Raw genomic sequence first — 25201 nt, 5'->3', positions numbered from 1 at the left:
TTCTGTCTTACAGTAAGAGGTTCTAAAAGTAAGAAATCCCACCAATCATTCTTATCTGATGTACTTATAATCGCACCTTAAGTTATCAGAAATTCATAACATCATTTACATGAGTACCCATCGCTAACTTTTCCACCTCCCTAGGCTGGCGAAAGCAAATTCAGTACATTTGAATGACCTCATTGTGCAGGCACAAACTTACATTAATTTTGTGGAAAAGTTTATTTATTATTATTATTTAGTGATCTTGAAAGCCTTGATTAACCGACTGAGGTATTTTAAGAGCTGTTAATACTAAACTCTGTTTATCACCTAAAATGGTACATATTGAGGACTTCAGCTGGTTAAAAGAATGTAACTGCAATGGAAAGCCTCAAGATTAATTTGCAATGGCTTGGAAATTACTGCCTACATAATTCACAATCATTATTATATTTTAATACAATAAGTGCATTTAAATATAATTCAGACAGGAACCACTTTGGCAAGTTTACTTGAGTTTGAACACAATTTATCTTTGGCAGTATGGTTCCTTATGGGGGTTCTTGCTCCCAGAATAACTGAACATACAAGAGCTTTAACATTAACCCCCTGGAACCATGAATTTAGAAATACATAACAATTAAGACTTTTAATAAAGTCTTTAAAGCAAACAGTAATAATCATTTATAATTTATTAACATTTGAGGTGTGGCCAACAGGCCAGTTTAAATACTTAGGACACCATAAAATGTTGCTTTTAGCTTGCGTTAAGCTTTTGCTATTAGTCATGTCTGCTTTTAGCTTTTAGCTTGCATTAAGCTTTTGCTATTAGTCATGTCTGCTTTTAGCTTTAAGCTTTGCTTCTGCTATTAGGCATGCCTGCTTTTAGCTTTGCTTCTTAGCTTTAGCTTTTAGCCAAGCTTTTAGTCATCACTGTTCTTTGAGCACGGTTCCAGTGAGCTTTGGCCTGCACGCCTGCTGCTACATAGCCATGATGAGAAGAAACACCACCTAGTCTCGTCAAAATTTACTTCTTTTCTTTTCCGTTTGAGATTTTCATGTTCTGAGTTAAGTTTTGTAACGCCATGTCTGACCTCGAGTACCCGTTCAACTTCAACCAGCCACACAACTCCGCGTCTTCAGCCAACGCCCAACCACGGACTTTCCAGGATGTCACTTCAGTGACTACTGAACTTCCAGCCAATCAGCGACATCGGGAAACACCCTTTCAATGACAACAAAGGGACTCCCTTTACACAGGAGATGCAAGTAACTTTACCTCCAGGCTCTGACCTTTACTGCTGTATCTAATATAATTTTAACCTCATTGAGGAACTCAATGCAAAGGCAGATTACGTGATTGATGGTTGTTCATGTCTATGCAATTTAACGTATTGCTGTAAACTTGGGATTCCACATTTTCATTCTCTTAAACTCATCTTTCCCTAACTTTCGATCTTCCTGCAACTTGTGTGAATCGGTGTTAATTTCGTTGACTAAATATTTTCGTCATTATTTTCGTCACGAATATATTTTTGCGGACGAAAACAAAACGAAAACTAAAAAAGAAGGCACTGATGGAGACTAAAACTATGACTAAATTGATTGACATTATTGTCAACGAATAAAGGACGAGACGAAAATAGACTGTGACGAAAATCAAATCAGCAGACGGGAGAGATGCGAGGAATGAACAAAAGAACCGGCAAAACGCAACAGGCGAGACTGCATGAGAGAAGAGAACCAATCCGAACCTGACTTATTGAGACGTGATGCGAAGGTTTTCAGTTTTTAAATGAGTTCCCGGGAAGACGACATTCGAAGAGGTGATGTCTAAAAGTGCGACAAAATGTCCACAGCTCACTTCACGTGAGCAAAATTGGAAGATTGCAGTGCGTAGATGTTGTAGCATTAAATATTACGAACTGAAAAGTACTGTAAAATAGCCCTTTCTTCAAGTTAGATGAGAGCACAATTCTAATACGTAATATTATGATACATACATTTGATTAACACTAATGTTTAGTATATTTTATGATGTTCTACTTGTTGACAATATCACAAAGATGTCTATATTAGTCATGTGAAACGTGAATGTTCACATCCTATCATTATACATACTAATCTAGCAATATTGTAGTATTTAAAACATACAATATTGCTAGACAAATTAATACCTTATAAAATCTTGTTACTTTTTTTATCCACCCAACTTATTAAATATTTACTTTAAATGTATGCACTTATTGTTCAGCTCAGCTGTAAGCTTTAAGGTCCTGGACCTAACTTTATTTTTCTTTTATTGATGGTCAATTGGCAGCTAGTTATTGTTTACATTATCATGACAGTGTTTGTTGCTGCATAAAAGCTTTTGAATCGAAATAAAGACACAGTTGTGTTGAAATAAAGTTGAATTTGTGTTTTATATATTTTGGTTAAGTTTGTTTCGTATACCAACTGTAAAAAATTGTCTAGTAGATTTGTTATTGATTTTAGTCTTATTTTAGTCGACTAAAATACCAAGCAATTTTAGTCGACTAAAATAAGACTAAAATTAAAACAAATCAGATGACTAAAACTTGACTAAAACTAAAAAGAATTATAGTCAAAAGACTAAGTCTAAAACTAAATTAAAATTTAGTGTCAAAATTAACACTGGGTGAATGTGTGTGTTTATGTGTTAGATTAGTTTATATGTCTTAGATTTATATAATAAAGCCTTATTCATATTGAAAAGAGAAGTATCTTGTGTTTTGTGCTTACAAGTTAATGTCTTAAACTGCAGATCTGGTTACTGTGCTAATTAATAGTGTTTTCACTATTGTAACAACAATGAGTTTTACATAGTAATTAACTCAAATGATATATAGGGAATTTGAATAATTAATCAAGAATTTGATTAATATATATCTCAGATGACAGTTACATTTAATTTTATTGATTATGAAAAATAGCTCAATTGCCAATACCAATACTAATCACAGGGCACTGTAATTTACTCATTAATATGTCAATATTACATTCTTCATATCAATTATTGTGATATCTCTTACTGTAAATTACTGCAGATCAAACCGTGGTATGTCCAGCACACCACTGTAGACCTATCAATTTTCAATAAAGTTATCACGCCTTATAATTCAAGGAAAAGTATTCTCTGGCCATGAAAATATTATCCTATCCTTATGATAAATTTAGTTTCTAAATTTAGAGCTTGTAGCTATAGATCAGACACATCTCAGTGACTCGTAATGTGAGTGGGGTGGAGTCCAAGCCAATCATTTTATATATGGGTTTTTAATAATTCAACTAGTAATACATCAAACTACAAATCACACAGAGTAAATATGCGTACGAAAATACAGACAATAAACATTTACAAGACATAACGGAATCCAAATAAAAGAGAGAGAGAGAGAGAGAGAGAGAGAGAGAGAGAGAGCGAGAGCGAGAGAGAGAGAGAGAGAGAGAAGTGTAGAAAGCGAGAGAGATCACAGAATGAGCTCAGGTATGAAAATCAGTCAGTAAACCTTAGTGGAACCAACAACGAATCAAATAATAGCAACACTTTAAAGCAGCATTTAAATCTCCATAGAAAACGATACTTGCATGGCCCAGTGGGTGAGCGTGGTACCGGCGACGCACGTGTGATGTCACGTGGTCCTTTGAAAACTGCGCGCGTGGGCCGGAGGCCGTGTGACGCGCGTGCAAGCTGCGCTGGATCTTGGCGTGAGCGTGGAATCACGTGTTCCTTTGTTGCAAAGAGGTGTTCGTTCATCTTCGCGCGGTATTTGAAAGGTTCAACAAACAATGTTCCAGAATTCGTCTTCATTGTGTGGAGAGGCGAATAGTTGAATAAACTTAGTAAAGAAAAGAAAACAAAACAACGAAAATGAAAGTTTCCAAATGAGCCATGAAAATGGCTTTCCTCTCCTCAGTCCGTGTGCTGAGGGGGGAGGAGAACTGAGCGCGGCCCGAGGCCGCGCGGAGCGACGTGTCCGAGAACGGAGAACGGGAAGAAGAGGAAGAAGAAGAAGAGAGAAGCGGACCTTGTTCGGTCGACTCTTATAGCTTGAGATGTTCACGCCTCTTTTCGCGTGAACCACCCAATGAACATCCGCGATCTGAAGCGGCGGGAAAGTTCCTTTGTCTCTGGGAACAACCCACCCTAATGATTTAGGACTTGTCCGATTTCATCAGGGATATTCTAGCACGTTCGTAATTCCAGAATAATACATTTTTCATTACTTTACTTTAGATAAGTGGGTCTGTCAAAGCATGACGATTAGAACAAGACTAGACATAATATATATATGACCAAAGATCTAATTTTTAGATCGAATTACACATTTAAAGATTTGTTTAACACATGATAACACTGCAGATGTTGGGAAACATCTAAATGTACCAAAAGGGAATACGTAATACATTTATAAAACATGAAAACAGAAAGTTAATGAATACATTCCATAGAATGCATTGTTCAAAAGAAGCCAGTGACTTGGCTTCTCTCCTGTCCTGTGTGGTCGTAACTTTTACAACCTGCAAAAGTGGGGGTTGCAGAAACATGGCTCTCTTTGAGAAGGTTAAAGTGAGGAGAGACATTTCCTAAAGTATGAGCTTGCAACTTATACTCTTCACATAACAAGGATTAACCATTTTATGCAATCCAAAAACATATTTAAAATACATATTAATAATAAAATGAAAGTAAGGAACTTATACAAAAAGGTTTCCTTTGTCTCCAGTGTGTTGGAGGAATTTGGGTTGGGGGTTTTAGTTTCTTCTTTGAAGCTCGCATGGGCATCGTAAATAATTTAAGTCCAGCCAGGCTGGCGCCAGGCACTTGGTGCAAAAAGAGTTTCATTTGGAAAATCAGAATTAAACACATGAATCGATGATCTGCATATCCGTTACACCTCCCCCTTTACGTCAGATGAAGTCCCTGTGTGGACATCATCGGACGGCAATCATCAGGATGGGCAGATGACAGGTGAATCGTGATGGTCATGCAGCAGGTAGGTCATGATGACAGGTGGTTCCTGAAGCTGAGGATTCAGCTTGGTGAGGTTCGGTATTGTCTTTGACTTTGCGTCCCTTTTCCGGGGATTCCATCGGAGACCTCCAGCCACCGTTGTCGTGAGTTTGGCTGTAGAGGTTTGCATCTCGTTGAGTATCCTGTATAGGATGAAGGTCACGCCAAGAGTCAGGGTGGGACCAATGACGGTGGAGATGCACCGTGCAGTGTCGGCAGCAGTCCAGGCTAGGACCGCAGATGACTGGTTCAGAATGGGCTGTCGAGACAGTGCTTGGAGGGCTGTGTCGACAGGAGTAATGTCAATGTGTTGGGTGGTACCTTTCAGTACTTGGTCCAGCAGGTTGGCACGGGTGGCGGTGTCATGCTGGTCGTAGGTCAGCGTAGCTGAGCGCACAGGAGTGTTGACGAGCCATCTGTTACCCACAATCTCTGCTTGCGTTTCTGTGACTTGTGTACGAGGCTTGGCTTCGGCAGGGCAGCGCGTATCGCTGACCCAGGGTTGCAGCTCGCAGATTCCTTCAGAGTTGTGTCTGAGGAAGGGTTTGCTAAGGCAGAGATAATGAATGTCTTTGGTTAAAGTACACATGTGCATGTTTGGGGCCAGGTACAGCTGTGTGTCGTGTCGTGGTAGGCCACCACATTTGGAATGTGTGTTTTGGTGTGGGTGTTGCTCTTCCACATCCTGACACTGACAATGTCTTTAGGTCTGTAGACTTGGTTTGACTCGCTGATGAGTTGGTTCAGGAGCACGTTCACTTCTCTCTGTTTGGGGTTTACGTGCCGTAGGAAGGCGCTATCCAGAGAGTTGGCCAGGTGTATTTGTAGCAGGTCAGCTGGCATGGTGATGGCGTAAGACAGCACAGTTAACACAAGGCTTAAAGATATCATGTACGGTGGGGTTTTACTCGTGGTTAGGCTGTCATTGGAGGAGTTAACCTCCCACAGCATGGCTGTTGTTAATGCTGTAAACAGCTGAGTCTGGGTAAAGTTCTTCTGGAAGACAGTAAACAGTGGTTTCAAGGAGTTTACAGTCTGGTTCGCTGCATTGACACTGGACATAACAATGTTAAACATTCTGGCGGCAGCAGCAGCGGCTCTAAGCAAAGCTCCCGGGAGCTGTTTGGAGCGGTGGTGGTGTCCACCTAACTCCATTTGTGTAACCGTCACTTTCTCATATTGGCTGAACAGGTGTTTGACATCGGCCTCCGTGTGAGTGAGGGAGTCCTCTCTCCATCGGAACCTTGTACAGCTGTATTCGGTTACAGTGCTGGGGTAGTGTGCCCTGTCATCGGTAGTCAGGAGTCTCAGCGGTTTTCTCGGTGGCAGCTGTCCTCTCTTTGGCTGACAGCACGGCACGGCAAACCGCAGCATCATCCTGGTACAGATAATAGGGAGAGAGAGAGAGAAAGGGGAGAAAGAAACAAACAAGGCCTGTCTTTGGTTGGACAGGACAGTCTCTTTGCTTCGTGGGCGGTGACTGGGTTTAGCTCGCCCTCGCCCATGTTTTGCCACATCTTGCTGCTGGCATGACGCTTGCTTCAGTGTTTTGTCAGTGGCTCTGGTGCTGCGTGGTGCAGCACATGCTGCGTCATGGAAATATATTGGCATTATCCCCCTTTTGCTCCGTGGCATTACAAGCCCTGGCATTGTGATGTCAGACGGTGCACAACCCACAATATTGTTCTGTGCACGCAGCATGGTTTGTGTATCATGCAGTGGTCTGGGGCTTTGGTTGTCAGTGACTGTAGACTGGTTGCCAGGGTGGATGGAGCGGTCTGAGAGGTGGTAAAGCAAAGTCATTATCAAGGTTTCAGAAGCCCGCATGTCCGCTATGTTGGTCTGTGTAGACAACGGAGCCTGCGTAAGCGATTCTGAGGTAGGCAGTTTAGCTAGTAAAGTTCTTGTGCTGTGTGTAATCACTTCAACCTTGAATGTGGGTGGGTGGGTTGGGAGTGACCACAGAATGTTGTTTAGTGTGCCAGTTTTGGCAAGGGTGTCAGTGTGATCTTTAAAGTCCTCGTCTAGACTTGGTAACTTTGAGTATCCTTTTACCTTCTTCCAGTACACGATCACATTGTGTGTTTTTGTGATGTTATCACATTGCTGGAACAGGTGTTGGTGTTTGACATGCTTGTTTGCAAGTGTGAGTCCGAGTTCCACACATTCAGGTGAGGATTGGAAGAAACCCAGCGTGTGGTGTAAGGTTTGACCACCTTGCAGGTTGAGCCGAACAGCGACCCCTTTGGTGTAAGCTGGTACCACCGTACCCTGTTTGTTGACTAAGGTACAGAGGCTTGAACTTGGGCCTGTTGTTAGGGCGTTGTACTCATGGCTGGCTGCTGGGGTTCCCGTGACCTCTGTGACCTGACCGTCTGGCTCTGTGGGAGTTCCCGTGACCTCTGCGACCTGACAGTCTGGCTCTAGCAACCTGTGTGGCTGGAGAGAAAGAGGTTCTCGCACTTGAGCAAAGTCTTTTAGCTGTTTGAAGTTCAGAAAAGGGTCAAAGTGTTCTAGCAGGTCTTTGTCGATGAGCAATGTATGAGTGTTCATTGGTGGGACATACATGGGATGTATTAGACTCATCGGAACGAATGTCAGGTGAATGGAAACAACCTGTTCAAACTGGATGTCATCCTGTCTGTACATTCAGTTCATAAATTTGAGGTGTAAGAGTTCGATCTTGTCTCTTAGCTTCAAATTGGAGTCTTTTGAAAAGGTAAGATGAGATCACCGTCAGGTTTAATCCTGTGTCGATCAGGTCTTCCCTGTTGACTCCTTTTTGACCCACCCCCCTTTTTGACAGGGCTGCCCAGGAATGTTGGCATTAGGGCAGGTGGGACGATCGGTGGGTGATGAGGACCGGTCTTGTGTAGCTCGCTGCGAAGGCAGGTAGTCAAAACAGCATTTTCTGGTACCTTGTGTTTGTGGTACCTGGTGTGAGGACCTGTGCTGTCTCGTTCAGTTAGCTGTAACAGTTAGCTCTGTGGTCTGTAGATGACAGGCAGTGTTCTGGGTGCTTGGCTCATCTTCCTTGTGAGTTTTCATGTGAAGAAGCACTTTCAGCACCCTCAGGATCTCTGCTGTCTCAGACGTGGCTGCACTGTGTTGCCCTCTGCTGGCTTGGAATGGTATTGACTCTCTGTAAAAATGTCTGTGACTGTGGTGTTGTAGGGCGCCATCTAGGGTTAACTCCAAGCAGTGCTCAGAGACAGAGACTTTGGGGTATTTCACAGTCTTTTCACAAATAGTCTTTTGCTTGGTGCAAGCTTTGTGGGCTAAGTTCCGTAACTCTTGTGTAGTCCTGTTACGGGGACACGCTGGGACTCTGAGATGAAAACTCCAACTAGCATGTAGGTTTAGGAGGAACAGAGTTTTTAAGTTGAAATCCTGTTCCATACCTGGTTCGTTGCATGCTCCGAAGTAGGTGTTTCGTAGCTGACTACAGAAAGTCTGTGGGTTTTCAAATCGGCCCTGTTTGAGGTCCATAGCAATAAGGAGCCCATGATCTGAGTTTGGATCAGAGAATTCAAGAATCAAAGTCTGTAGCAGTTGCTGGTAGTACGCTTTGACAGTCTCTGGTTGACGATCCAGAAAGCAATGCACATCACGGCTGGACGTGATTTTTAACAGGTACAATGTGTTCACATCTGTCACGTTAGCGACAGTTTGCAAATGAAAGTCAATGGCTTGTAAAGAAGCATGAACGTCATGTCCTCCTGCAGGATCTGGATTGAATGTAGAGATGCTTCTGGCTAGCTTGTGAAGTTCTCTGTGAGCAGTGCAGGGTTTGGTGACATGCGTTCTCTGGAAGGGTTCTCTTCCCTCCGTTGTTGACAGATGTTCTTGTAAGCTGGCTGGTGATTTCCTTAGAAGGGAGACTGCACCCCCTTTTCCAGCTCTGGGTTCTTGGCTGAAAGGGTTGGAGTGGCGGCCCGGGAGAAATTTTGTGGGGTGCGTTTCTCCGATCCAGCCACTCTGTAATCTGTGAGATTGTCTCAGTTCTGTGTGAACAGTGTCAAGTTCATCTTGGAGCTCGTCTCTCTGCAGAGTAAGCTTGTTGAATTTAGCTTGGGCCGCTTGCAAGTGTGTTTTGCAGGCCCAGGTTTTATAGTCTTTTTCTTTCAGTTCAGTCTCTGCTCTTTTTAGGAGAGCGTCGCCTTGCTGGAGTTTTTTGTTGAGTTCTTTTCTGGCTTCTCTCTCCAGCTGTTCTCTTTGATCTGTGTCGAGGCGAAGATCTTGCAGGGCATTGTGAAGTCTTTCAACTCCTGTCTGTAGCTCTGGATCTGTGTCGTCCTCTTTCTCGAGCTGGTTCTAGGTCTCGAGGAGAAGCTGATCAAGATGACTCTGGGTTGGGGCCTGGTCCTTCCAGGCCTCCTCCGCGATGTTGCTCCGTTCACTGAGCCGTGCCTGGGCGACGAGAATGGGAACTGGGCTTCCGAAGATCCTGGCGAGTTCTCTGTAGTAGTCGCTTTGGTTTGGATCGCGTGCCATCAGTTTATCTAGCTCGGTGTCTAGTTGCTCTGGGTGCTGCAGGTTACTGGCGTCCTTGGGCAGGAAGGGGGTCGTCACTGCTTTCAACCATGTCGAGAGGTTGCCCCCGTGGACTGCTGGACTGGATGCCTGGAACATCCTGATTCTCTGTCGGCGAGAGAAGCACAGCACACACACACAAAAAGACCAATGCAAGTTCGTTCTACGTTTAACGAGCTATATTCATACGGGCTGTGCCGTTTATGAGAATTTTGGGGCTGACTGATGCAAACAGTCAGACAGTTAAGTAGCCAATTAACTTGGGTCAACGAAGGACCTGAAATGGAGATTTGACAGGCAGTAGCCTAGCGGGTCGTGTGATGACACCGGCTGCTGGTGGTCGCTCTACTATTTAACTTCGTTGGTGGCTCCCAGGTTACTGTCTCTATGTGAAATGAAAGAAACAAATCACAACAGAACAGAGGGTAGAAAAAGATCAAAGTGAAACACAACACTTGAAATGAGATGAAAACAATAGAAACACAATGTGTTAGTGAGAATGAGGAGGCCTAAGCCTACTGCTAGGTTTTAAGATAGGGCCAACAGGTGAGTGGGCTATCTGGGTAGGAAACCTAGAAATATGGTGTGGCTTAAAGAAGCAAAAGGGTCAGAACACTTAAAATATATCCGGGGGAATATCTAATATTCTGTGGCTTATAATAAGTGGATAGGTTTTATCACTTTTGGTTCACCTGGTTGAATTGAAGTCATTCAGGTGGGAACCAGTGGCTTGGTCAACCTCCCCGGTGCTCCCCAAACACTGAACCGCAGTGTCCCTGGTCCTCCGTTACTCTGGCGTGGCGCCGTCTCGAACGGCTTGTGACTTTTAGCACAACCTTTGGAGTGCCAAAATTGCTGATGTCTCTTGAGACAAGAGGAACCGAGTATCACTCGCAGCCAGTATCGGTAACACCGGTCGGGCAGCCTTGCTCACTGGAAACCTGAGATGACTGTCCAATCACCAAGGGAGTTCTACAATCAAATACACAAAGGATGAACAAAGGAAACTTAAAGTTAATTAAGGTTTGGTTTGTTTAACATCAATTGAGTAACTATATATGTAGAGAGGAGAGGTAACAGCTTTACCAAATAAAACAAACAAAGGAATTATTATAATAATGGTAATTATCAAAATAACCTAAGTCAAAAGAGAGAAGAAAAATAATAAACATCAAATTAAAAGACAGTAATGAAACAAGGGAGAAGGAGTAGCTGGTTTTCACCACAAGGGGGGGAAGTAATGCTTCTCTGTCTTTAACCTGCTGAGCAGAAAACTTAATTCAAATTAAAAATTCAAAACTGGTTTAAATCAAAATTTAAAATAAGCATGTATGAATTAAAAAGGAAAATCTGAATAATATCCTATAATAACCATTGATAGCTTGTAAGTTATCATTAATGATCATGAAATTAATCAAACAGTGTGAGATTAATCAAAGAGGGTAAAATTGGACATGCAATTCAAACAGAATGGAAAAGACAGAGGTATGTTAGTCGATTTAACAGGAGACTGCCACTAGATGGCTTTCCTTCTAAGTGGGTCAATCAGTGGTTGACCTGACACATCTAGATTTCCACTATTAACAATTACATTTTAATTCAAATCATGTTTGAACCAAACTCAAAGTAAATGTAAACAGTCAAAGGCAGGGAACATTCTTTTGTTTCCCTGTAATAATATTCGCACGAGCAAAGCTGTAAATGCAAATAATTATCGAGAATTTAGACATCCAATTCAAATATACATCACAGGGGATTATAAATTAGCAATCAGAGCGCATTATCTGAAATGGCCACAGGTTGGCAGCTTTGCACTCATGCAAGTTGGAATCAGAAAGCAGGGTGTACCCTGAAATTTCTAACCCACACGTTCCCTCTAGTGTTTAGATAGAGGAATTACAATTTCAATAGGACTTAGAATTTATCTGATCGTTTGTCAGGCTGATTTTCTGCATCAAAAATCACAAGTAACAAACCAAAGGTTTTAATCTCTGAGGTGCTATATTAACATAGGTTGAAGAAGGATCCGTTCACTTCCAAAACACAAATGTAACAAAAACAGGAATTTTCCAACTGTTGACTCCAATAGACATTTATCAAAATAGCACTTATGATTTAAATGTTTTAGGTTTAAAATCGGGTAGCTAAGCCAATTCTAGACCAGACTAGACTAGATTTTTTTTTTGAATATCATGTGGTTTACCATGAATTCAATAACGATATTTAATAAGGCCTTTTTAACTGAATCAGAGGAACATCGCTCATGTTCAGATTTACATGTTGCAACTAATAAAAGATTTCTTTATCTTTTAATTATTCATATTCAAATGTTCTCACTGTAAAAAGATTTTGGTCTTTCTTAACAGGATACTTTTAACATTATACTGCAGTTTACTTTCATTAAAAATAACAGTGACTATACTGTTAAGTTTCTACAAATACCTAGCGCTGACTGACCAGCTTTTTGCCTCAGTCAGTTGAGTGAGTTCGCGTCTTGCGACTTATCTCACCAGTAACGTTACATAATTTCATAGCGCACGTGCAGAAATTATTAAAAACCATATACACAGATTGATTGCTCACAAAACGAAGTTTGAAATGCCCGCGTTATCTCCACCAAAATGTAACAACAATGAGTTTTACATAGTAATTAACTCAAATGATATATAGGGAATTTGAATAATTAATCAAGAATTTGATTAATATATATCTCAGATGACAGTTACATTTAATTTTATTGATTATGAAAAATAGCTCAATTGCCAATACCAATACTAATCACAGGGCACTGTAATTTACTCATTAATATGTCAATATTACATTCTTCATATCAATTATTGTGATATCTCTTACTGTAAATTACTGCAGATCAAACCGTGGTATGTCCAGCACACCACTGTAGACCTATCAATTTTCAATAAAGTTATCACGCCTTATAATTCAAGGAAAAGTATTCTCTGGCCATGAAAATATTATCCTATCCTTATGATAAATTTAGTTTCTAAATTTAGAGCTTGTAGCTATAGATCAGACACATCTCAGTGACTCGTAATGTGAGTGGGGTGGAGTCCAAGCCAATCATTTTATATATGGGTTTTTAATAATTCAACTAGTAATACATCAAACTACAAATCACACAGAGTAAATATGCGTACGAAAATACAGACAATAAACATTTACAAGACATAACGGAATCCAAATAAAGAGAGAGAGAGAGAGAGAGAGAGAGAGAGAGAGAGAGAGAGAGAGAGAGCGAGAGCGAGAGAGAGCGAGAGCGAGAGAGAAGTGTAGAAAGCGAGAGAGATCACAGAATGAGCTCAGGTATGAAAATCAGTCAGTAAACCTTAGTGGAACCAACAACGAATCAAATAATAGCAACACTTTAAAGCAGCATTTAAATCTCCATAGAAAACGATACTTGCATGGCCCAGTGGGTGAGCGTGGTACCGGCGACGCACGTGTGATGTCACGTGGTCCTTTGAAAACTGCGCGCGTGGGCCGGAGGCCGTGTGACGCGCGTGCAAGCTGCGCTGGATCTTGGCGTGAGCGTGGAATCACGTGTTCCTTTGTTGCAAAGAGGTGTTCGTTCATCTTCGCGCGGTATTTGAAAGGTTCAACAAACAATGTTCCAGAATTCGTCTTCATTGTGTGGAGAGGCGAATAGTTGAATAAACTTAGTAAAGAAAAGAAAACAAAACAACGAAAATGAAAGTTTCCAAATGAGCCATGAAAATGGCTTTCCTCTCCTCAGTCCGTGTGCTGAGGGGGGAGGAGAACTGAGCGCGGCCCGAGGCCGCGCGGAGCGACGTGTCCGAGAACGGAGAACGGGAAGAAGAGGAAGAAGAAGAAGAGAGAAGCGGACCTTGTTCGGTCGACTCTTATAGCTTGATATGTTCACGCCTCTTTTCGCGTGAACCACCCAATGAACATCCGCGATCTGAAGCGGCGGGAAAGTTCCTTTGTCTCTGGGAACAACCCACCCTAATGATTTAGGACTTGTCCGATTTCATCAGGGATATTCTAGCACGTTCGTAATTCCAGAATAATACATTTTTCATTACTTTACTTTAGATAAGTGGGTCTGTCAAAGCATGACGATTAGAACAAGACTAGACATAATATATATATGACCAAAGATCTAATTTTTTAGATCGAATTACACATTTAAAGATTTGTTTAACACATGATAACACTGCAGATGTTGGGAAACATCTAAATGTACCAAAAGGGAATACGTAATACATTTATAAAACATGAAAACAGAAAGTTAATGAATACATTCCATAGAATGCATTGTTCAAAAGAAGCCAGTGACTTGGCTTCTCTCCTGTCCTGTGTGGTCGTAACTTTTACAACCTGCAAAAGTGGGGGTTGCAGAAACATGGCTCTCTTTGAGAAGGTTAAAGTGAGGAGAGACATTTCCTAAAGTATGAGCTTGCAACTTATACTCTTCACATAACAAGGATTAACCATTTTATGCAATCCAAAAACATAATTAAAATACATATTAATAATAAAATGAAAGTAAGGAACTTATACAAAAAGGTTTCCTTTGTCTCCAGTGTGTTGGAGGAATTTGGGTTGGGGGTATTAGTTTCTTCTTTGAAGCTCGCATGGGCATCGTAAATAATTTAAGTCCAGCCAGGCTGGCGCCAGGCACTTGGTGCAAAAAGAGTTTCATTTGGAAAATCAGAATTAAACACATGAATCGATGATCTGCATATCCGTTACACTATACTTTGGATATTAATATCCAGTGCCGATTTAATGTAAAGCGGCTCGTTCAGTGAATTGCAGGGCGTCTCCGTGATCAGCCGTTAAACAGTGATTCTGTTCAAATTCCCTTTAAAATCTTTAATTTACCTGTTTCCCTTACAATGGTAACACTGAATAATTCCAAACAACTACACAATATATACAAAAATACTACACTGTTTTAAATTTCATATAAAATGCCATGGAATGTAGACTCGTGCTCCTCCTCAAAAGCATTCATCAAGATCTCCTTGAAATAAATTCAACTTCAGCTTCATCATGGTCATCAGAATTTGATCCTTTATGTGCATCTTAAAATTGGAAGTGTAGAACAAAGGGATCTTCACAGTGGAACTGTGTTGCCTTGTGTAACATTATTTTATCCCCTGAGGCATAAGTGTGGTCTTTCAATGCCTGGACTTCAGGCATCACTGTACTGAAGGGGCAGCTGCAATGTCTCCGTTTGTGTGGTCTCATGGTCACCCTGCTCATTATCTGCAAAACACAACACTGAAGTCAGTCAGATGCTCAGGAGAATTTGATAGATTCTCCACTCCCTATTTAGTTAAAGTATATCAAAAATATTTTGTACATAGCACCATGGAGTTCCATTCCCAGTACATTGGTACTTGTATTTGTTACAATCACAGTAATGTTACCTGGCTTTCAGGGATAGTTCATCCATAGTTCATCATTTACTCAACATCGAGTTTTTCTAAACCTGTATACATGTATTTGTTCTATTGAACACAAAGGAGTATTTTTGGAAAAAATGTTAATATACATACTATTCTCGGATCCTATTCACATCAATAGTATTTTTTCGTATTACTATGGAATTAAATGGGACCCGAGATTTGCTTTGTAACAAACATTCTTCAAAATATATTGAAATGATCACAGGTTTTCAACAATTCGAGAGTAATTAAATGACAATTTTAATTTAAGCTATCCCACTATGCACTTTTTTTTTTAAAGGGGGGGTGAAATGCTCGTTTTCACTCAATATCCTGTTAATCTTGAGTACCTATAGAGTAGTACTGCATCCTTCATAACTCCAAAAAGTCTTTAGTTTTATTATATTCATAAGAGAAAGATAGTCTGAACCGATTTTTCCCGGAAAAACACGAGCGCCTGGAGGCGTGACGTGTGGGCGGAGCTAAAGAATCACGAGCACCAGTAAGCTTTTGCGTTGCTAGCGTTTGGAAGCTGTGACACCGTGAGGACAAAACCAACCAAAACAAACCATGGCTAACAGTCAGATTCAGCGTATATTTATGTTCCAGAATCAGATCCCGGGGCTGAAACTGAACGAGAGCAGCAGCAGCAACGACTCGCTCCGAGCGGGGCTCAAACCCGGGTCTCGGCATGGGAGGCGGACCCACTAACAAGGAGGCAGAGATATTTGAAGCAGTTTTACTCACCGCCTGCGGTTCTAACACACGGTCGTGGCCCTTTTTCATTGGGATTGCATCATCCTTAAGAAATAAACGATACGCAAATCCGTCGTCAAACTGGGCCATGTTTGTAAAACAAGCATCTTCGAAATGCAGGGAACAAACACAAACACTTGCACAACTCCGTTGATGCTCTGTAAAAATAAACTCCTTCCACTGGTCCCTTAATGCTGTTTTTTTTTTTTTTTTTTGGTAATCTGTGCAGGGTTGTCTTGCCCTGGCAACCAAAAATACACTTCTTTTGTGACATTTCGCGACGCTCTCGCTCTGATCACTGAATGCCTCTGCTCTCAGTGCTCTGCTATATGGGAGCACGCGCTCTTCCGGCAGACGTGCCCTCAGGACCCATATAAGGAAATTCCGCTCCATTTAACGTCACACAGAGCCATACTCGAAAAAAACTTTCCGAAACTTGTGACAAACCGGAAGGAGAATTTTTGAAACTTTGTCCATGTTTAGCATGGGAATCCAACTCTTTAACAGTGTAAAAAACTCAGTATGCATGAAATAGCATTTCACGCCCCCTTTAAACAGTTTTATACTGTTATCAACAACTTCAGCTTAGCACTAAATATTATTCACGCCCAATAGGAGTGTCATAGATAAATAAATGGTTTAAACTATGTATTTTGTTAGTACACGTAACTTAACAAAAAGCTGTAACATACATGTCTGTGGGTATATCCTGACGAGACATCGCCTCAGCGTCTTCACTTGAGCATCGTTTCTCAGGGAATGGATGATTTTCCGTGGGTCTGCCATCAACAAAGTGGAAAGAGCAAACAAACAGAGATTTTGGTGGTTTCTTTTAAGTTTAAGGCTTTTAGTTTTAACCCAAGCCGAGGAACTACTTCTTCCTTCGGAGGGGCGTGCAAATTATAGGGTGCCCCCATCCACATTCAGCTCTTGTGCGAGGATTATGGTCAAAACAAGTGTCTTGCAAGTATTTTTTACTCTTGAACCAGCTATTATGACAGTCCTTAACTACACAAAGTATGCCAGTCTTTCTGTGGTCCATATTAAAAGTAAACTAGCCTGTAAAATCTACACAGTGACCGTGAAACTACTGAATCACAGTACTACAATTAGCGGAAGTGCTTTACCAGAAATCACACACATTATGGTTCTAAAATGTGAAAAATAAGGTGGATAGAGTCCTGAGATGCTGTTCCTCTCTGTTACATCCCACAAATGCAATTTCATCCTCCTCTGCGGCAAAATCTCATAGCGTCAGAGACAGACGATGTGGTAGAGGTCATCTAAAGAGTAAAATAAGTTTTATATACTCTGTAACTCTGTACTCCAGCATCAGCAGGGGTCCCTCTGGGGACGAATGAGGGCTGGTGGAAAATCGTCTCTGAGGCCAAAAGGAGGAAGAACCGTTTCATAGACAGAGACTTCTGCAGTACTGGTGTTGACTCACTCGTTCAGAGGAAACTGAAGTTAAAAAAATTCTTGCTGTTTTCCTAATGATGATCTGTTAATTTTTGCTCAGTATTTTATTTTGGATAAAAGGAAAAGTGGTCCAGGTAAAACCTGGTCAAATTAGACAGATGCCAAAATGGAGATTGCTTGTCATGCCTTCAATATCAAAAACATAACTAAGCAAAGCAATAAATACATAAATCATTAAATAATAATAATAATAAACCAGGCTGAACTGATTGTCCATACATTATATTTAGATACATCATATGCAGATGTGAGTATAGAATATGATACTTCTTGAGACATCACTGTATTGCACATGTATTGAAATATGTGTTGAGTACTGAAACTACAGAGCTTTTCAATGCACTTCAAATAAGCATGCTTGGAATACAAATGTATTATAAACATACTACTTGAATTTCAAGTATATTTTTTATGTAATGTAAACCTACTGTACCATTAGACAGATGCCAACATGGAGAGACTGTCTCATTTTAACTTACTTTTTGGTCATGTAATTGTTAGCAACTGCACAAAATTGCATATAACTGTTCAGTTTGAGGTGTGTGTACGGTGTTTTTTCTTTTTATTCCCCTACTTTATTTCATACAATATGGACCATAAAAGTCGGATGTATCAAATATGATACATCAACAAAATGTCAAAAACACGTCTGCAGGTGTTTTGGTTCAAATTCATGTAATCTTTTAGAAACAAATCCCATATCAGTGTGCCATACCATACAGCAGTGTAAAACTAAGCAAGTTAAAAGAAAATACACCCAAGACTGCATTGCAGAAGATACACAAAGTTTGTGGCATCACATTATGTGGTACAATTTTGGTTGACACTGACAGAAACAAAATGCAAGAGATATTTAGAAATTAAACACACAGGCCTAATATATATATATATATATATATATATATATATATATATGCCTTTTATTACACTGATAAATCACACTTCCACATTTTTACAATTGCCAATTTCAGCCCATGTCATACTAATAACTGCATGTTGTTGTGCATATAGTGTAGTTCAATAAGATTTCTCCCTTTGGCCCCCAATTTTGAGCCCAAATCTTGCTTGTTTAACATTCTAATAACTTCACCAGCTTGTTTTCTTTATGAATAATTTATAATCACTTTTGAGACATGTACGGGATTGGCATGTTCCGTTCCTATCATTTGCACCTTGGTTCCAGGGCAGCTTTAATCTATTTTATTCCTTTCACAGACATTAGCTAACCTTCACTCTGATCATTAATTTCACATTTAGCCATAGCAGCGGCACAAAATGGTCTCCCTATCTAATCAAATCTTGGGGATTAGTCTTGTGATGCTTTCAACACAAGCATTCACACCAGCCGCTCCCGCATATGATAAACTCATAGAGGTTTATTGGATAACAGCCACAGCTCATGTGTAACATCTCAAAGCAATTCTGCAATGATTACATGAACACAACTTGGGGTGGGGGGGTGGGGGGGGGGGTGGGGGGGTGGGGGGGGGGGGTCAATGAGGCTTGGTGTTGTTTCCCGGTTTAAGTGTTTTCTGCACATGGTATCTGATACAACTGTTTATTTGATAAATATCCATTTAATGCATTATGAATCATGATTTTAGAAGGAGCGGATAATGAACTTAAAGTTTTCAATTCAATTTTATTTGTATAGCACGTTTCACGATCCAGATCGTTGCAATACATCTTTACAGAAAATTACGTTTCTACAATATATTTAGTAGTAACTATTTAATGGTGACTGTCAGTTAATGTACTGTACATATGGCAGAAATGTACAGAAAAAATAAATTAAACGCAAACAGACGGTTAACACTATTCACTGCAATTATCATTTGGTAGTTCTGTATGTTTCTTCAGGGTTGTCATCATTTGAAGTTCTCTAAGGGGTCAGCGTCATTATTTCTCAGGTGGTCTTGAACCAGACTGAAGCTTGTGTAAATCCTAGTTACCCCCATTACCTAGTCAATCCTGTGGCAAAAAAGATAAAGAAATAGAGACATTATTAGTGTAGATGCTGTTCCAACCAAGCAAAAATGATTTGTTTAACCCAAGCTAAAAAGCAATAATGTGCATTTAATCATATATAATTGCAGTACAAAGTTATGAGATGCAATATTTGAAATGCTGGGCCAAAGTGCCAGTGTCTAGATTTAAACAAAGAGTGTGTCTGAACTCCGAATGTTATCAGGAAGGCTATTCCAGAGTTTGGCAGCCAAATGTGAAAAAGCTCTATTTCCTTTAGTGGACTTTGCTATCCTAAGTCCTACTAGGAGTGTAGAGTTTTAGGGAGCATGATGGATTGTAAGACTATTTGCAGGTGCTAACCCATTATGGGCCTTATAGGCAAGTAATACCATTTTGTATCTAATACAGAACTTAATTGGCTAGGTGCACAAGATGGCGCCGGTGAGCTTCAGTGATGAGAGTGTGTGCATACTTCCGGTCTTGCAACACTGCATTTACTGTAAGGGAAACTTACATATGAAACTTAGCTAGACGTATATAATAATTAAACGTAATGTAATTATGGTAGGTTTGCATTAATTAAAAGATCGCTGTTTGTATTCATGTGTTTATCAATGTTTATTTGTTTAGTGAAAGATCTGCAGCTTAAATCATCCGTCTATGAGCAGCGCATGTATTGTTATCTTTGCATTAATTATCAGATAAAACAGATACTAAAATTAGTCATGTATTAGTTTACGGTGTAAAATAATAAAATAGGTTGTGAAAATAATGATGAAACAGACTGATGTGCACAATTGAGAAATGGATACTTTTGAAGATAAATCGCAGCCCACATCTCACGAGGTAAATATTTCATTTAAAAAAAAAAAAAAAAAACTTAAATTATGTTTTTTTTTGGTTGGGGGGGCTGTACCATATTCCTGTCTGCATCCCTTTCCCTTGCTTTGAACAGAAACACTTTTGAACGCAGACCTAAGGTTGGTCTCTTTTGAAAGAACCTCCAGATTGAATTTTTTTTTTTTTTTTTAAAGGGGGTCCTATGCAAATTTAGTTTGCCACAAAAAGCCACTGGGTGCCATCCAAATTCCTTTTTAAATGCATGTCACATGTACCAATTTCACTCTCAATATTACATCTGACAGAGCTACCACCAAATATGGAACCATTCCAACGATGTATATACAGTATTGTTCAAAATAATAGCGGTACAATGTGACTAACCAGAATAATCAAGGTTTTTCGTATTTTTTTTATTGCCACGTGGCAAACAAGTTACCAGTAGGTTCAGTAGATTCTCAGAAAACAAACGAGACCCAGCATTCATGATATGCACGCTCTTAAGGCTGTGCAATTGGGCAATTAGTTGAATTAGTTGAAAGGGGTGTGTTCAAAAAAATAGCAGTGTGGCATTCAATCACTGAGGTCATCAATTTTGTGAAGAAACAGGTGTGAATCAGGTGGCCCCTATTTAAGGATGAAGCCAACACTTGTTGAACATGCATTTGAAAGCTGAGGAAAATGGGTCGTTCAAGACATTGTTCAGAAGAACAGCGTACTTTGATTAAAAAGTTGATTAGAGAGGGGAAAACCTATAAAGAGGTGCAAAAAATGATAGGCTGTTCAGCTAAAATGATCTCCAATGCCTTAAAATGGAGAGCAAAACCAGAGAGACGTGGAAGAAAACGGAAGACAACCATCAAAATGGATAGAAGAATAACCAGAATGGCAAAGGCTCAGCCAATGATCACCTCCAGGATGATCAAAGACAGTCTGGAGTTACCTGTAAGTACTGTGACAGTTAGAAGACGTCTGTGTGAAGCTAATCTATTTTCAAGAATCCCCCGCAAAGTCCCTCTGTTAAAAAAAAGGCATGTGCAGAAGAGGTTACAATTTGCCAAAGAACACATCAACTGGCCTAAAGAGAAATGGAGGAACATTTTGTGGACTGATGAGAGTAAAATTGTTCTTTTTGGGTCCAAGGGCCACAGGCAGTTTGTGAGACGACCCCCAAACTCTGAATTCAAGCCACAGTACACAGTGAAGACAGTGAAGCATGGAGGTGCAAGCATCATGATATGGGCATGTTTCTCCTACTATGGTGTTGGGCCTATTTATCGCATACCAGGGATCATGGATCAGTTTGCATATGTTAAAATACTTGAAGAGGTCATGTTGCCCTATGCTGAAGAGGACATGCCCTTGAAATGGTTGTTTCAACAAGACAATGACCCAAAACACACTAGTAAACGGGCAAAGTCTTGGTTCCAAACCAACAAAATTAATGTTATGGAGTGGCCAGCCCAATCTCCAGACCTTAATCCAATTGAGAACTTGTGGGGTGATATCAAAAATGCTGTTTCTGAAGCAAAACCAAGAAATGTGAATTAATTGTGGAATGTTGTTAAAGAATCATGGAGTGGAATAACAGCTGAGAGGTGCCACAAGTTGGTTGACTCCATGCCACACAGATGTCAAGCAGTTTTAAAAAACTGTGGTCATACAACTAAATATTAGTTTAGTGATTCACAGGATTGCTAAATCCCAGAAAAAAAAAAAAAGTTTGTACAAAATAGTTTTGAGTTTGTTCAGTCAAAAGGTAGACACTGCTATTTTTTTGAACACACCCCTTTCAACTAATTGCCCAATTGCACAGCCTTAAGAGCGTGCATATCATGAATGCTGGGTCTTGTTTGTTTTCTGACAATCTACTGAACCTACTGGTAACTTGTTTGCCACGTAGCAATAAAAAATATACTAAAAACCTTGATTATTCTGGTTAGTCACATTGTACTGCTATTATTTTGAACAATACTGTACATTGGTCAGGAATACAAGAGTTCTGATCCGAAGACACATCCCACCAAAATAAGAGTATGAGGTCTATGTCTTAGCAGAAAATTACTTTGGTATAAGTTAATCACCATTTAGATTATTACTAGAGTAAAAGTTTTTAAAGTATGTGACTTCTAAAAGTGAACTTCTTAATGTACAAGTAAATGAAAAATTTAAAAACAGCAGTTATGAACAAGTGTCACACAGCTTGAGTAGCAAGATGGTGTTCAGTTTTAATCAGATCTTCCATTTTGTATTTTTGGGTAAGAATAAGCAGCACTTCTAGTACTGGTTTTCTTGTGTTGGAATGAAAGATACAATTTCTGGAATCTGCATCTGAAGTAGCATTTAGAGTTACATTGTTCGAGTTTAAGTGGAAACCCCACCAGTAGGTGACAGATGAATGTAAAGGAGTCTTTGAGATTCAGTCAAACAGCTGATTATTTCAGAAACAAAGCACTTGACTGCTTAAGAGTGAATCACTGAATCATTTTCCTCAAATTCATACAAAAAAAAAAATAATCAATTAATTCAGTAAAGTAAACGGTCCATTGCTCAGAGACACAAAACAGTACTGCGATCTGTTTGGAACTATTTTTGTTAACAATTGAGCTAAAACAAGCAATGTTGGGTTTAAAAATGCAAGTTTAACCAATTACTTTACTGAAAAATGCACACATCATGCATCTACATAAAAACGGTACTCTGTGTTATAGATGGATCAAGTTAACTAGGCCTACATGAAATTCTAAACAAAATCATGCAGAAGCAATTTTGCCATCTACAATTTAAAAGGCCTGGAATTTTGGGTCTTATTAATAGACTAATAAATCGATGACTGATTTGTGCACAAGCATGCCAGCGAACACGGCAAAACAAATAAGATGTGGATTAAAGTTGCCTTAGTTACTATAGCACTCCACCACGTACAAAAAGTGTAGAGGACCTCACTTGTCTTCGGACAGGGCTTCACCACCCCCCTTTCAGCGTTTGTAAATCAGGGGTCATGGTATGGGTCTAAATACACATTTTACACATGTCTGCAATCAAAAACATTTTAAAACCGGCTACTCATTCCTAAATTGTGTCTAAAGACTGCAAGTCACTCAGTTCTGAATTTCAGCTGTGTAATGAAGTCAGCAGATATTCTCACCTGTGCTTTGTCTTTGAATAGCATGAGTAGTGTTCAGGTATCCTAACAAACACAATTAAACAGCAATCAACGAGAAATAAACTTCAGCTGCCATCCTCACGGACTGCGATCTCACAATGTGTTGAATTGGTGCGTCAGAAGAAATAAACAACGAAGTACAAAAAAAAATAAAAATAAGAATGTGTTATTGCAACATCTGTAAAATGGGGGTTTAAAAATCCAAGGAGATCAGGTCAATTGCAACACTGATTAAACTCACCTGCTTGTAGCTAGTAATATGAAATGCCTAAGTTCAGGTGAGTTTGATAATTAAGCTAGCCTAATTACGAGAGGATTTTTCGTTTCTATGGTGACAATGTAAACTGCAAAGTGAATCTGCAGTGTTGAGGTGGTACAGCGATCATGTTGTGGCATCAATGTGTTCAACTAAATGCAGCACTGCCCAGAGCAGTGCATGCTGGTTCTTCTAATTCTAATTGTAATTGTTCTTCTTTTTTTTCCTTTTTTTTTCTTTCATTTAATTAACCAGAACAAAATATACAACACTAATGTAACATAGTGTGCAAACCATTTATTGAGTAATCAACAATATCCATGGCAAATAATAAAACATAGCAACACTCATAAAATTATTTTGTGGTGAAGTAAATAGGCTACTACATACAAACACGTTATTTTTATACTAAATCATGTCAAGAAAAGATTTTTTGTTAGTACTCAATTTAAACTTGTAGAAATTAAAGTTGGAACCCATTCAATATTTCTTAACCAAACTTTTCTGTTGTCGTGTGTACTGTGTTTGAACTCCCACACTGTATTCTTTTTATCGACTATTACTACGTTAATATATCCTCTATTGTGTTATACAATAAAAACAATCAGAGCGCCTTGTTATCACTAGTTTTATTTTGATCTCCCGGGTCCACTATTAGCTTATAGCCCGTTAGCATTGGCAGCGTAGTAGCCACTAACCGCGCTTGCATTGCCAATACTCTATTCACACACATTACCATTGCTTTACTCACTATTACTTGCTTTAATGGCAGATGTATGTCTATCTTTGATTGCAGGAGAGGACACGTTGGAGGCCGTGGAGAAGCAGATTTGCGACCTGGAGGTGAGGCATGCCCAGCTGAGAGAGCGGAGAGCCGCGCTGGAATCATCCCAGGCTGATGCTCACAACTCCGGGTTAAGTATACACCTCGCCGTTAACAGTCCCACCACGTCTACTCCTTGTGTTTCTCTGCACAGGCCTGGTGCACCCAGGACACAATCCTCCCAGATGTCTTTCACTCGGGACACCACGGACTCTGGGTGCATCCACCGCGCCCTACGCAAGCCAGGCCCAGGGCGAGAACTTCATCCCCTCCGGTCTTCAAGATCTCCATCCTGTACCGCTTTGCTCCCCTCTGCGAGATGGGACGTAAAGCTGTGTCATCGGAGACTCCATCGTCCAACATGTTCGTGCTACGTTAGCCGAAGGTAAAGTGCACACTCACTGTTTCCCTGGTGCTCATGTTCTCAATGTTTCTAAGCATATACCCGCAATCCTGAAGTCCGACGAGAGTCCCAGAGTGGTCATGCTTCACACCGAGGTTAATGACACCATGCTGTGCAGACGCTGAAGAGGGACTTCAGGAGCTTGATCGAGGCGGTTCACAGGACGATGCCCGCGGCGACAATCATTGTGTCAGGACCATTGCCCACGTATTGATGAGGACACGAAAGGTTCAATAGACTTGTTGCTTTAAATGAATGGTTATTGTCATGGTGTAAAGAACAGAAACTGCTATTTGTTAAATAATTGGAATCTTTTCTGGGAGCGTCCTAGGCTTTTTTGCGCTTAAGGCCTGCACCCCAGCAGAGTGGGAGCGGAACTGCTCTCTGACAACATCTCTAGGACAATTTGCTCCAAATGACTTGCAAGCCAATTCTCAAATAACTATTATGATGACTTTTGTTCTACTCACTCAAATGATAAAAGTACTTGCGCTGTCCAATCTATTAAGACTGTGTCTGTTCCCCGAA

General features: G+C 40.2%; 1 long non-coding RNA gene across 1 annotated transcript in view; it reads right to left on the bottom strand.

The window, feature by feature from the left end:
* Nucleotides 1-14389: 14389 nt before the first annotated feature.
* LOC128009923 (uncharacterized) overlaps nucleotides 14390-25201 on the bottom strand; it is a 21033-nt gene continuing 10221 nt past the window's right edge. Inside the window, exons 2-3 of the long non-coding RNA XR_008181668.1 lie at nucleotides 16431-16517; nucleotides 14390-14800 (exon numbers count right to left, since the gene is read on the bottom strand). This is a non-coding gene — a long non-coding RNA (uncharacterized LOC128009923). The remainder of the gene's footprint in view (nucleotides 14801-16430; nucleotides 16518-25201) is intronic.

Source organism: Carassius gibelio, chromosome A1 (assembly GCF_023724105.1).
Source record: "Carassius gibelio isolate Cgi1373 ecotype wild population from Czech Republic chromosome A1, carGib1.2-hapl.c, whole genome shotgun sequence".
Lineage (NCBI taxonomy): Eukaryota > Metazoa > Chordata > Actinopteri > Cypriniformes > Cyprinidae > Carassius > Carassius gibelio.
The sequence above is the reverse complement of the archived record's forward strand: the minus strand, read 5'-3'. Positions and strand labels throughout refer to the sequence as shown.